The sequence below is a fragment of the Pipistrellus hanaki genome, assembly GCF_964339955.1.
Source record: "Pipistrellus hanaki genome assembly, chromosome: X".
NCBI lineage: Eukaryota > Metazoa > Chordata > Mammalia > Chiroptera > Vespertilionidae > Pipistrellus > Pipistrellus hanaki.
In genome coordinates, this window is record NC_140524.1 from 79411543 (window position 1) to 79426953 (window position 15411).

Consider the following 15411-nt stretch of genomic DNA (forward strand, 5'->3'; position numbering starts at 1 on the left):
TGTATAATCTTATCACAATATATTCATTCATAATAAACCATGCATGTATTTTATATTGGATTTTATTTTGTAGAAACTTCCAGTATCAGAGAAAAATGATTTGCTATTTATAATAGAAAACCATAATTAATTAGAAACATGCAAGTAAATGTTATGAAAAATGCTGAGTGTATTATGATTTATAAATTTCTGATACTTCCCTGGGTGTCAAATATTTTGAGCCTGGAATACAACAATTAATATTTATCACTATTTTATTACTTCCTTTAAGACATATTCAAATGCCACCTTACCATATTGCATATGTAACCATCTCTGCTTGCTTTTCCCTGTAGCACTTAATTCCTGATATATTGTCATTTGTTTACTTTTTAACCATTCTGTTTTTCTCATTGCAATGCAAGTTCTATGAGACTGTGTATTTTTACTTTCACTGCTATATCCAAAGTTCTTAGAATAGAGCTTAACATAGAGTAGGCACTTTTAAAAATAGTTTTTAATGAATGAAAAAATTATATATTGTGGTATTTAGACTGGATAGAGACAGAAGTGAATCTGGATGTGAGCTGCTCATTGGGGACCCAGGTCCAAGAAGATGTTTAGATGAGGTAATAATAAAGGACTAAGATGACTGGAAGAATAAAAAATGTGATCAGGACATAGAGTACAGGAGTTTAAAATTTCAGAGATGAAGCAATGTTGGTTTACAAGATTTAAGTTATAATAATGGAAATGGGTAAATGATGAAGAGTGGTAATAAAAGTATTTGGTGTTGAAGTGATCAAGGATAGAGATAAGACCTGGATTAATAGGAATAATATATGTAGACATTGAAGTTACCAAGCATGATGTCAAGAAAAGGTATGGAGAGGAAGTTGATGTCTTTAATGAATGTTGGGAGTTGGGATTGGCCTGGAAGTCCTAGGATAGCAGTAACAATAACTCCCATGTTCATTGTAGCAATATATATATATATATATATATATATATATATATATATATATATATATATATATTGTTTTTCCCCTAAAATAATACATCCTCCGAAAATAGGACCTACTTACAGGTTTCCTTCTGAGTGAAATATAAGGCATCCCCCCGAAAATAAGGCCCCCCTAGGCTAAACATGAGAGATTTGGTCCACTGATTCTGAAAGAAATGGAGTCACAAGAAATTCACCAGGAAATTCAGGAATTGATTGTTATGATGATGTTCCAGAAGATGATGACATGATTGTCATTGAATAAATGAGTAAATTCTTGATACTGTAGGATTCACAGTTTGTCTGGTTTGTGTTGACAACTACCATACTACCGTACCGTATACAAGTAATAAATTTCCTTTATTTTCATTTAACAATAAATGTGTACCGTATTCTTCTTCATGGAAAAGTAAGACATCCCCTGAAAATAAGACCTAGCGCATCTTTGGGAGCAAAAATTGATATAAGACACTGTCTTATTTTCGGGGAAACAGGATATATATATATATATATATATATATATATATATATAATGATAGAGAAATAATCTAAATAATTCAACATGGTATAAATAGATAACAGTTGCCAGAGGAAGTCTTTATATGAAGGTAGAGAAATACTAATAGCTTAAAATTATGATTTGATAAATTTCTACTATATATTCCAGATTAGGTAATATATATTTTGCATCTGTTATCTCAAGAAATCCTTACAACTGTCTAGTAGTATTCAATAGTTTTCCCTAAACTGCTGGACAGGTATTCAACTGACTTTGCTACATACTGATTAGCTGTTCAGTCATAAATGCTATCAGGAATATGGAGGAAGCAGAAGTGGTAGCCATAGTTGTTGTAATAGGGGGTGCTCTGGGTGGAGTTCTGTAGTTTTTATCAGGAGGTGATATATAGGGAGTATTTATCAAGTATCAGCTTATTACACTGTATCTGGGCATAAGTGTGTGGTGAGTGAGTGGATTTTATGTGGACTTGGACTTTAAAAATTTGAATAAGGCTCTCTAGAACTACAGCAAAAATTGGAGGTGTCATCAGATATTAGCTAATTGGCAGTTGTATTGACAAGTAGGATGATGATGGCTAATGTAGACTACAAGACAGTGTAAGGGATAAAGTCTGCTATTTGGATAAAGGCATCTACTACCTTAGGGGAGATTTTAAAGAGGAGATATGCATGTGTGTGTGTGTGTGGGGGGGGGATGATGATGAAAGGAAATGGTCAAGTCAGATATGAAATGCAGACACAGAATATGTTCCTAAGAACACCGAGGGGCAGGTAAACTTTCCGGTTTACCAAATCAAGTTGTATATTTTAAATATATACAAATTTTCATTGTCAATTATACCTCAATAAAGCTGGGGAAAAAGCCAGTCTTCTGTTGCAAATGTTCTTTTATGGGTGGGTATTTTATTTGGTGTAGAGTGTTGTGGATTAAATTTTGTCCCCCAAAATATATGATGATATCTTAACCCAGAGTATTTCTCAGTGTGACCTTAAGTTCCTTGCAGATGTAATTAGTTAAGATGAGGTCATACTTGAATATGGCTTTCCATTAATCTAATATAACTGGCATCCTTATAAGAAGAGAAAGACACACAGGGAGAGTGTCATGGAATAACAATGGTAAAGATTGCAGTAATGAAGCTACAAGGCAAGAAACATAAAAGATTGCTGCCACCATCAGAAGCTAGGAAGAGGCAAGAAAGGATTATACAGAGTCTCAGAATTAAGCATGGTTCTACTGACATCTTGATTTTGAACTTCTAGGCTCTAGAGCAGAGGTTCCCAAACTTGTTTGTGCCGTAGACCCCTTGCCATGTTTTTCAGTTTTGGGTAGACCCCCTACTTACCTGATATTGATTTTTTTGTAAATTTCTAACTGTAGTGAAGTTTAGTGTTAAAATTTAATAAAAAATAATGTACCTACTTTTCTCCAGCATTCTCAAACAAAATAACACTGATTCACTATAATTTGTATGATAAACTACCAGTTTATATATTTTTAAATATTTTCTCAGCACTTTCCTATTCAAGATTCAGGAAACGAATGAACGTATTTTTCTCACATTCATATTTATAGAGTGACGAATTGAACAAGTCGGTGCAAGTTCGCGAAGCTTTGAGACAAAAATTGGCAAGAATGTTTACTGCGCGTATGCTTGTAACAAGATGATACTGGTATATCATTATGTGCAGGTTTTTATCCTACAACTTACACAATTTTATAAACATATATAATAAATTTTTTACTTCATAGGTACTTTTATAAATAATTTATATGTTTTTATATTATAAGATAATATGATGTAAGTAAATAGGTACTATCAGTGTATGTTGAGATCCACTATCGTGGACCCCCATTTTCATTTCATGGACCCCCCAATTTTTTTTTCGCTGACGTAGACCTCTTGCAGGTTGTCATAGACCCCTGGGGGTCGATATAGACCACTTTGGGAATCACTGCTCTAGAGCTATAATTAAAGTAATTTTTATTGTTTTAAGCCACACAGTTTGTAGCAACTTGTCATGGAAGTTCTAGAAAACTGGTCCATCGGATCATTAAAAGTCCCTGTGATTTGGGTTCAATTCTTTGAGTGAAGTGGAATGTAAACTGCAGAGACTATACACTAGGGATGCACTCAACTGCAAAGCTGGCTTGGAAACCAAGCAACCCATTAACATGGAGCTCATGTCTTCTCAGGGCTGTCCTCTGGTGGCTCTGGATCTCAGCTAGATTACATTACACAGACTTACTAATTTTCTGTCCATATTACATCCTGGGGTCAAATGGTGTAAAAGTTTTAAGGCCTGATGACTTTTGTAAATATGCCTTCTCCATTTTTCCTGGTACTCTGGCTCCTCTCTTTCCCTTCACACTTAATGAAATGATAACTGTTTATACTCACACTCTTGATTCCTCTAACTTCTGTAACTAGCTGATTGTGGGTCTTTGTTGTTGGTTGTTGTTGTTCCCTTGGCAGTGTACCTGGAACCACTCTTGTCCTTTTGCTGGCTCTGGCACCTCATAATCCAATGTTGCAATTCCATTAGAACACTGCTCTGTTAGGGAAATGATAAATGATTTCAAATTAAGGCTTTAGTTGACCTTAAAGGCTTCTTGTCCATGTTAGCAAGTGCTGGGGGTCTTCTCCAGCATCTAGAAGGGTTCAGGAATCTGGAGAAGGTGCTGCATGTAAATTAATAAAGAGACTAGAAATATAATATAAATTTGTAATCCATGGGGGAGCCACAGTAGGGCTTAGCTTCATTAATCAAATTCTCTCTATCTTCAGACCCTCGCTCTTTATAAACACAAATTTCCCTAAAGCAAAGCAGATATACATATCAAAGATAAGGTTTAGTATACAGTAGGCATTGTCAGTTTTGGGGGAACTGCCTATGGCTGTTCAGCTGTTTGGCCAGCAGAAGGCAATAACATGTAAATTGAAATGCTCCCAGCTGTCTGGCAGCAAGAATAATATATGCAGATGTTCAGGTTTGGGGAAATGCCTTTGGCCATTCCAGGAGGCAATAATATGAATTCAGCCCTTCTGAATATAAAAGCCCATCAACCTTTTGAGGACTTCTTGCGTTTATTATTGCTGGAATTAGCCTCCAGCAAGCAAGCATGTTTATTCAGGGCCCCACAGTGTTTCATCCCACAGGTCTCAGAACTGTGACCCTTGAATCTTGCCTCCTAGTTGCTTTTAATGTATAAACTGAATTGTGTTCAGATAACTGAATCGGGACTCCTGATACTAGAATACAACTAAAAAGGAATAACATCTAAAGAGAACCAGAAAACCTGTATTTCATATGATAGTCAAATTTTGTACCTACACCCATTATTAATACTAGAGGCCCCATGCATGAAATTCATGCATGGGGGGTCCCCTCAGCCCAGCCTGCACCCTCTCCAATCCAGGACCCTTTGGGGGATGTCCAACTGCCAGTTTAGGCCCAATCTCGGGGACTGAGACTAAATCAGCAGTTAGACATCCCTCTCACAATTCTGAACTGCTGGCTCCTAATTGCTCACCTGCCTGCCTGCCTGGTTGCCCCAAACTTCCGCCCCCTGCTGGCCTTATTACCCCTTATTGCCTCTGCGTGCTAGCCTGATTGTCCCTAACCCCCCCCCCCCCCACGGGCTTAGTTACCCCTCACTACTCACCCTGCCAGCCTAATTGCCCCCAACTGCTCCCCCTGCTGGCCTGGTTACTCCCAACTGCACCCCCCCCCCCACCAGCCTGGTCAGCCCTAAATGCCTCCCCCTCACCAACCTGGTTGCCTCCTACTGCTACCTCTGCCAGCCTGGTCGCCCCATACTGCCTGCTTGTTCAGTCATTTGGTCATCCCTCACTATCCCCCCTGCCAGCATGGTTGTAGGCAGCCATCTTGTGAGGGTGTGAGGGTCAATTTGCATATTACCTATTTATTCTATAGGATATTTTCTTTCAATGGCAGTTATGGGTGAATCTATATGTACTACTTCCTCCATCACAGTAAGACTCAGCAACACCATTTTGATAACCAGTCTACTTTCACTGGATATGATTAATCACATTGTCATCTTGACCTTTCATAAAACCACAGAATGTGAGATGATGTAATGAACCTATAGATCACCTAATTCCATTTCTGTATTTTATTTTTTTCTTGTGGATATAATTCCTGTTTTGTTTGGTTGGTTTTTTTTTTTACATTTTTTTTTTTCACAGTTTACATTCAATATTAGTTTGTATTAGTTTCAGGTGCATAGGTTAGTTCACTCCTTTATTTTAAAACTAGTGGCCCAATGCATGAAATTTGTGCACATCAAAAGGGGATTAATTAGAGGAAATGTTTTAATATTGCTATTTGCCCTTTCTGCATAATAGAAGTGTCAGAGATTAAAGAAAATTAGTAAAATGTATATGAAAATCATCTTCCTGTCAGAGTCTGGGGCACACTATGGGACCCAGAGTCAAGTCCCCATCCACCCATGTGCGCCTCAAAATCTTGCAAGACCCAGACCTGGCCACCCACCCTCCATTGGTCTAGATCCAGACCTGGCAGGTCCCATCCTTTTCAAGCCCTGCAGGGCAGGGAGCACAGCCCCAGGTCCACTGGCCAAGTGCCGGTGTGGGGGACATGTCCTGAGGTCCCCCAGGGCCAGGCTGGGGCAGAAAGCATGTCTTGAGGTCCCCTGTCAAGCCCCGCCAAGCGGGGGTCATGGCCTTTGGTCCCCGAGCCTAGCACCAGGGTGGGGGGTGAGGCCTCAGGTCCTGTGGCCTGGTGCCAGGGCGGGGTATGCAGCCTGAGGTCCCCATCAAGCCCTGCTGGACGGGAGGCATGGCCTAAGGTCCCCTGCCTGGATCTGGGGTGAGGGGCACAGCCTGAGGTCCCTCAGCCCAGGATAGGGAGAGCAACTTGAAGTTCCCTGGCCCAGCACCAGGATGGGGGGTGCACCTTGAGATCCTCTGGCAAGCCCCATAAGGGTTGGGGGGGCTGCAGCCTTAGGTCCCTGCTTCTTGTTTGTTGAGGCTCATTACGGGGACTCAGCCTCCACTATGGGTGCAGCCATCTTGTGTTATGGAAACACCACCTCTGCTGTGGGCACTGCCATCTTTGTGATGGAGTGACAGTCAGTTTGCACATTCCCTCTTTATTATATAAGATATGTGGAACATGACACCAAGAAATAGGAATTGGCTTCAACAGGATACACAGATATTAAGTTAAGACCTAGTATTTCAGTCTCTTAACTCCAAGTCTTGATATTCTTCTCCATTACTACACTGTCTTCATCTAAAAACAAGTCCAAGTGGGATGAATAGTTTTCCATTGTCATTAAGATGTTCCCCCTAATTAACCTCTATGGAAAATATTTAGCATATTTTAGTTGCATTGGTTTTGATAACATATAAAATTACATTTATCTCAGCCAGCCTTATAGCAAGCTGAAATTCAGAAAGAAAAAAAAATCTCAATCTTTATTGACTATTTTAATTCAAAATGTCTCTGTTGATCCCACTGCCCAAGAAAGGTCATTAAGTACTCTATAAAATCTGCATTCTTATTATATATATTTTATTGATTTTTTACAGAGAGAAAGAGAGAGGGATAGAGTTAGAAACATCAATGAGAGAGAATCAGCTGCCTCTTGCACACCCCCTACTGGGGATGTGCCCGCAACCAAGGTACATGCCATTGACCAGAATCGAACCCAGGATCTTTCAGTCCGCAGGCCGACGCTCTATCCACTGAGCCAAACCAGTTTTGGCAAAATCTGCATTCTTATTGTCCAGTGATTACTGAGAGTGCAATCTGAAAGAAGAGACACTGGGGAAATCAAAATCAACATGTAGACTGATCAGCAAAATATCTCTAAATAAATTGAAAAGTTGTTCTATTCCAGACACTTCCAGGAGATGGCAGTATAAGGCAGGTCTGGATTCAAAGAGAGCTGAACATTGAAAAAAGAAACTTTTCATTGCATAGTAGTTTTAAGATGGAATCATGCCACCAACTAAAACCTGTATACAATACACAGATGATTCATTATAGAATTGTACACTTTAAACCTATATAATTGTATTATCCAAACAACTGATGACAAGGTCGCATAAGTCACTAGTGTGAGATTTACCAAGCAATGGTCATGGGGCATTTTAAAGGAAATATTGAGATAAAATACACCCGAAAACTTTGTTTTAAATATTTATAAGTCAACACTGTCTTGTAATCAACAGTGAGACGATTAGCATTTTCAAAAAAAGGTTCTCATAATATGTGATAAAACTCACACAGAATTTATTATATTCACCTTTTATTGATTGACATTTGTCAGGCATTGTGTCCTGGATACTTATATACATACATCATTTCATTTAATCTCTATCCTGTGATGTAACTACCATTATACAAATTTTATAGATGAGGAAATTGAAGTTTGGATAATTTAAGCAATTTGCTCAGCAAACAGTATTTATGCATACAACATAAAATCCCATCCAACATTTTTAATATATTTTTTATGATTTCTGACCTTCTCCCTTTATATTTTTGTCCTTGATTCTTGACAACTTGAAAGTATGTTTACTTAAGAAAGTGTAATAGAGACAGCATAGAGTTTTGCAGCATTTCCAAGAAAAATATATCCTCTTAATTCTCAGATGAAATAAAAAAAACAATTCTGTGCTACCCAACTCATCAATTAACAATGGATTTTTTTCAAAATTTCAATCCCTTTGTGTTTTACCTTTCTCTGACCTGGGCTCCTAGCTTTCCACTCTGATTGGAGGTCTGATTGACAGATATAAAAAAGCAAATGCAAACTACTCTATAGACAAACTGTGTTTGCTCTTTGTTAACATGCGTAGTTGGCTCTAAACACAGTATTTCTAGTATTAACTTGTGCCAGACAATTTGTTCTTACTGAAGTCTTGGGTTCCTCTTCACTCTGTGTAGATCCTGGTGAGCAGGATCACTAAATTCAATGTATTATATAGAAAGCTGCACCCAAAGCTGCACCCATATCTCCTTCATTTAGTTTGCTCCCTTTCCCCCCTGCTTCTACAGTTTGAAATGCAAAAGAAAAACATGTCAGATCTTATCAAAAGTCCTTTGGCTGCCTAGAAACCTCAATGGATAGCATTTGTAGTAATGGTTATCACAGTTAAGGGTCTGGCAACCAGCCTTTCAAGGCCAAATGTTTAATTCTGTCTATCCTAAAGCTGATTAGTCTTCAAAGAGCTGACAACACTTACTAACTTCAGCAAAGATTCGCGTCTACACCAGAACATTGGCTAATTGTTTTGAAAGGGCAGGGTGGGGCTAACTCCTGGGAATGAGAGGGCAGGGCGGAACTCCTGATCCTCCATTTTGTAACTGGACCCTAGCCCTCACCCAACCAATCAGGGTCAGCCAAAACAGTGACATCACCACCCCTATAAAACCCCTTGTTCTGTTGAAGCTCGCTCTCTTCTGCCACGCCACTGTCGGTGTAAGTGGGACAGAGCCCATGCTAGCATGGAATACAGGCTTTCTGCTATTGCATCAGACTCGGCTCCCTGGTGGTCCTTGGGGATCACGAAATCTGGGCATAACAGTTTTATAATATTTATTATTGTCAAAAGGATCATAATTATTTACCCTCTTATTAGCCATTCTCTCCCTCTAGCTTATATGGGAAGTCAAATTATATAGCTTGTTAGGCACAAGTATAAAACAAGTGGAAATGAGTTCCATGATTTGTCTGGTTAATAACATAAACCTCTGGCTCTTCTGCTTCCTAGTTATGTAATTTGGATGTCCTACTTAAATTCACAGTACCTCAGTTTCCTACTCTATGAAATGGGGACAATAATGATGCTTACTAGTTTGTGGAATTGCTGTTATGATTAACTTAATTAATAAATGCAAAGTGCTCAGGATAATGTTTGGTACACGTTAAATGCTCAAAAATATGAACTATTATTATTGTTATCATTTAATGTACCACTTAATTTGCACCCTGAATTCACTTCATTGGACCTCCCTGACCCAGCATATATAGACTTTCTTGTGGATCTCTTTAGCTTATCAACTTCACTGGTTTTAATTAGCATCTGTGTATGTAGATAAGGCCTAATTCTATATCTCTATTTTCCTGAAAGTTTTTCTAAGTTTCACACATATAAGCAAAAGCCAATTGAGCATCATCCATTAGACTGGTATTCCCCAAACTCTTTTTATGGAATGGCACACATAGAAAATGGAAATAATTTTTCCACACATTGAGGTTAATGCACAAAGTAGTGCACAGCCTGAGGTGTTCAGTCTGACCTGTGGTGTTCAACTGAGGATTCGAGCTGCCTTAGTAAAAGTCCCGCCATGCTGAGGGCCAAGGGGATCAATTTCTCCATGTCTTGCAACACATTTGGGTTAGACAAAGCTCCAACCTAGATGTGTCATACTCAACATGTTCAACATAAAGTGATTATCTTTTGTTGTTGTTGTTGTTGTTTATCCTCACCCAAGGACATTTTTCCATTGATTTTTAAAGAGAGTGGAAGGGAAGGGGAGAGACAAAGAGCAAAACATCTACCAGGGCTGAGGATCAAGCCTGCAATCAAAGTACGTGCCCTTGACCTGGAATTAATCTGAGACACTTCAGTTCACAGGCCAATGCTTTATCCAGTAAGCCAAACTGGCTAGGGTCATTATATCTTTCTTAAAACCAGATCCTCTATCTATATACACTATCTCCTAGATATTCAAGGCAGAAGCTGGAGCATTTTCCAGATTTTTCCCTCTTCTTAACCTCTCTTATTTAGTCATTAACTTCTGCCAGTTTTACCTATCAAATCCATCTGATCTCTGCGTCCTTCTCTCCATTCACCATGGCCCAAGTTTAACACCTGATCATCATTATTATAATAGCTTCCCAAGTTATTATTCTGCTCTGCTCCATTACACCCCCAAATCCATCCTTCACAAACCACCTAAATATAAAACATCAATTTTACCTTTTCATATTCCTGATTGAAATCTTTTATTGGATGACCACAGTTTAGAACTATGGTTCTAAAACTTTTCTTCTAAAGTATCATGCAAGAAAGAAAACTTCTTACAAATCCCTGAAAGGGTGGATGGTGATAAGCACTACAACTTTGAGAATTACTTGAAATCTAGTATTTTATCTTAAAATTTCACTGGCAATTTTGGACTCTCAATTATACTATTATATTTTAATATAGAAATGATGTTTCAAATTATATATCATAAAATTAAGATTGATGTCTCATAAAAATTCACCATGTTCGTTCTGTGCCTTGTCATACTTGTAAACAGATCTTGAAAAACCCCAGTGTGAGAAATTGCCAAAGCATAAAGTCCAAGTTTCATAACCTGGCCTTGAAGACCTTTAAAATATGGTCTCTGCTTATATTTCTAGCCTCTCTCTTTTTTTGATCCAGTGACACTCACCAAAGTGTACTTTAATGTCTCTTACCATGCCTTTTCTGAATTCAGCCAAAAAACCCTCTGTCTACCTCTATCACAATCCCTTGCATCCAATCACCTGGATAATTCTATTTCTTTTAAGATCCAGTGCACATGTCTCATCTATCATATCCTTCAAGAATCCTCCCTGCCACATCACAGGCTGGGTTAAGTGCTCCCTCAATGTTGTGAATTTATATATTGGTCATAACACTTACACTGCATTGGCATTTTTTTCTTTTGCAGTCTTTAAAATATAAGCTCCTCAAAAACAGATTCTGTGTATAAATCAACTTCTAAGTATTCATTAAATTTTTTAAACATGCAACTGACTCCTGTTTATTTTAGACTTCCATTGTGGACCAAGCCCCTCTTTGATTGATGAATCATTTCCTTAGATACAGTAATATCATCAATCACTTACAACTGAGAGGGCAGGGCAGGGTAAGGATAAACTCCTGACTCCACTGTGGGGCAGGGCGGAGTTATCCTCCATTTTTGTAACTGGACCCTAGCCCAATCAGGGTCAGCCAAAGCAGTGACATCACCACCAGAGTAAAACCCCAGGGCTTGGAGAAATTCACTCTCTCTTCCACCATGCTGCTGGCGTGAGTGGGACAGAGCCCATGCTAGCATGGAAGAGGCTCTTTTGTTTATTGCATTGGAACTGGCTGAACAGAAGCAAGCCACCGAAGGACCAGATGATTGGTGGACCCTCCATATGCAAGACTGTTGGTCCCAGAGGCTCTAGGTCAGAGTTGCCCAGTGACACCAGGTTACCTGCTTAAGTGTCACCAAGACTTCTGAACTTCTGTGAGGCAGAGTTGCTAGAAGTGCTGTCTGTACACAGGCAAATGCTAAGCAAGGTAAGGGGGTACCCCTGGAAATTCAGGTCCCAGGAAACTTCCCCAGGAGAGCATTGGTAGATGGATTTCAGAAATTAAGCCACCAGCAATAAGGTCGAGTTTTTGTAGACACTTCAGATTAGGTCACTAGGATGGAAACTGCCTCTATAGTAATCAAGAGATTACTCCAGGAGATTATACCTAGATTTGGGCTGCCAGTATCAGATAACAGCCCCAACTTTGTAGCCAAGGTATCTCAAAGTATAGCTGTAGCCTTAGGATAGGCATAAGGAGGACTCTGAAAAGGGGTTTAACTAAATGTGTCCTAGAATCGGTGAAAATTGGACCAACCTCCTGTCCTTCGCCCTCTTATGGTCCAGGTGTACCCCCTAGTGGGATAGATTCTCCTCCCCCTCCCTTTTTGGGATCATGTATGGTAAACCTCCCTCCATCCTTCCCAGGGTTAGGGAGAAGGAGAAAACTGGGATTGATAACCATTCCCTTGCTCAAGTCCTTACAGGCTCTGCAGTTTGCTTGTTCCAGATGCACTGCCAGTGCCCACCGCAGACCCTGTAGCCCGGGAACTCAGTGTGGGTAAAGAAATTCACTGCACAAGGACTCAAAGGGACACTACACTGTTATCCTGGGCACGCCCACTGCTGTTGAAGTAGATGGCACCCAGACCTGATTACATGACTCCCAGCTCCTGCATGACCTGGATCCTGGCAACTAGCGGCCTCATCTGTGAGATCCCCAGCCTGGGCTCCACGCAGGCCAGGAGGAGAATTGATGCCTGCAGGAGGGGAACTGGACTCAGTGAGGACAATACTGATGGGAACTGTGGTACTAAAGGCCTTGGTAACTGTATTTGTTGTTTATGCTGAAAGGAAGTAGTCTGAGTAAATGATTTGACTCATGCACATAAGACAAGAGGGGAATGAGAGGGCAGGGCAGGGTGAGGATAAACTCCTGACTCCACTGTGGGGCAGGGCGGAGTTATCCTCCATTTTTGTAACTGGACCCTAGCCCAATCAGGGTCAGCCAAAGCAGTGACATCACCATCAGAGTAAAACCCCAGGGCTTGGCGAAATTTGCTCTCTCTTCCACCATGCTGTCAGCATGAGTGGAACAGAGCCCATGCTAGCATGGAAGAGGCTCTTTTGTTTATTGCATTGGACTCGGCTCCCTGGTGGTTCTTGGGGATCACGAAGTCTGGGCATAACACAACCAAGACTAACTTTAAAACACTGTTGCATCTCTGATCCATTATGTATTTACTTCATACTATGTCTCTTGGAGAGAAGCCCTGAATTATTTGGAGATACTTTAGGTAGTTCACAAATATCATCTCCTTTATATTTTATAATGAAATTTTAAAAATAAAAGGCACTTACTTGATGGTCTGAGTAGAAAGAGGAAGAAAATAGAAATATCACAAACAACTACTGTGTTTCCCCGAAAATAAGACATCCTCCGAAAATAAGACCTACTTACAGGTTTCCTTCTGAGTGAAATATAAGGCATCCCCCCGAAAATAAGGCCCCCCTAGGCTAAACATGAGAGATTTGGTCCACTGATTCTGAAAGAAATGGAGTCACAAGAAATTCACCAGGAAATTCAGGAATTGGATGGTTATGATGATGTTCCAGAAGATGATGACATGATTGTCATTGAATAAATGAGTAAATTCTTTTTTTTACAGGGTAGAATTAATATTTTATTGTCATTTATAATTAGATGGTAGTAGAGTATATAGTCTCTATACTTGATCTATTTTTTTTTTTTTTTTTGTAAATAAAAAAAAAATTACAAGAGCCGATGGCTGGTTAACATGATTAAATGAATTCATTGATGGTGGCTTCGAATTTTTCCTTATTAGCTCCAGAAAACTCACTCACCTTTTGTCCCTTTTTAAAAAACTGGAAGGTTGGCATGCATTTGACTTCACACTCTGCAGCAACATCCTGACAGTCATCCACGTCTACTTCCAGGAATATCACGTTGGAATACTTCTCGGAGAGGGGATGGAAGAAGGGCTTGATCATCTTGCAGGGCCCACACCACGTGGCGGAGAAGTCGACCATGACCAGCTTATCTCCCGCACTGTTCAGGGCTTCCTGGAAAGCGTACTTGCTCTAGATCTGCTTCACCATGTTGGCGGCTGAGGTCTGACCGGCGACAGTGGGGAGCGATGCGAGTGGATGGAAAGCTGCAGACCGGGCCTAAATGAGTAAATTCTTGATACTGTAGGATTCACAGTTTGTCTGGTTTGTGTTGACAACTACCTTACTACCGTACCGTATACAGGTAATAAATTTCCTTTATTTTCATTTAATAATAAATGTGTACCGTATTCTTCTTCATGGAAAAATAAGACATTCCCTGAAAATAAGACCTAGAGCATCTTTGGGAGCAAAAATTAATATAAGACACTGTCTTATTTTCGGGGAAACAGGGTAAAATAAATATATAATACTAAATGGGTAATATGCTAATTAGACTGGACGTCCTTCTGGTCAAAGCGGGGGCTGGAGGAAGCCAGCCCAGGTTGTGGGTGTCTGCAGGCAGCTGGAGGGAAACATCCTGGGTTCCCGGTGTAGAGGGAAGCTGGTGCCAGCAGCCAGGGAAGGAAGGCCTACTCTTGTATGAATTTCATGAAATCGGGCCTCTAGTACTTAAATAAAGACATATCAGACAATGGCAGAGGATAAAAGTAAGCTTAGAAATTTAAGACTGTCAGACTAAAACTATTTCTATCAGTGAATGGGCTCATTTCTCATACTTCAGATATTTTCTATTGATGATCTTACTTGAATACATTTCAGAGAGAGATACTTCCATACACATGTCAAACTAAGGAGATTTCTATATAAACAATAGATTATTTAATGTATTTTGCCACCTGTTAAACTATTAAGACTGGAATTGTCTAAGCTTCATATATAAATGAAGAATGATGATGGTGTTGATGTTTACTAGTATATGATAGAAAATACAGAGCTGTTAGTTTTTGTGTAATTTTAACTTTCTTTTCTATATTTCTGTTTTATCTCATCTTTTAGAAGCTTGATGTTTCAGTGCTATAGCATGAATTAAAAACATAGGCTATTTAGTCTTTTATATTTTTATTTTTTAATTTTAAATTTATCTTTATTGTTAAAAATATTACAGATAACCTCTTCATTTCCCCTATTGATTCCTCCTATCCTGCTCCCACACCCTCCCCAGGTCTTCCTACACTATTGTCTATCCGTGGGCTATGAATACATGCATATAAATTAATTGAATAATCTCTTCCCACTCTCTCCCTTTGCAATATGTCAGTCTGTTGCTTTAAAATATCTGGATCTTACATTCACTAGGTTCCACATATAAATGAGATCATGTGGTACCTGTCTTTCTCTGACTGGATTAGTTCTCTTAGCGTAATATTCTCCATGTCCCAATATGCTGTCTCAAAAGACAAGAGAGCTTTCATTTTTACAGCTGCATAATATTCCATTGTGTAAATGTACCACAGGTTTTCCCCCACTCATATACTGATGGGCATTTGGGCTGTCTCTAGATCTTAGATAATATTAATAATGCTGTTATGAACATAGGGGT

General features: G+C 39.4%; 1 pseudogene across 1 annotated transcript; it reads right to left on the reverse strand.

The window, feature by feature from the left end:
• Window positions 1-13503: 13503 nt before the first annotated feature.
• On the reverse strand, window positions 13504-13973 carry LOC311615306 (thioredoxin-like; annotated as a pseudogene). The gene has a single exon. The product of its transcript is annotated as a thioredoxin-like (transcript).
• Between the last annotated feature and the right edge of the window lie 1438 nt (window positions 13974-15411).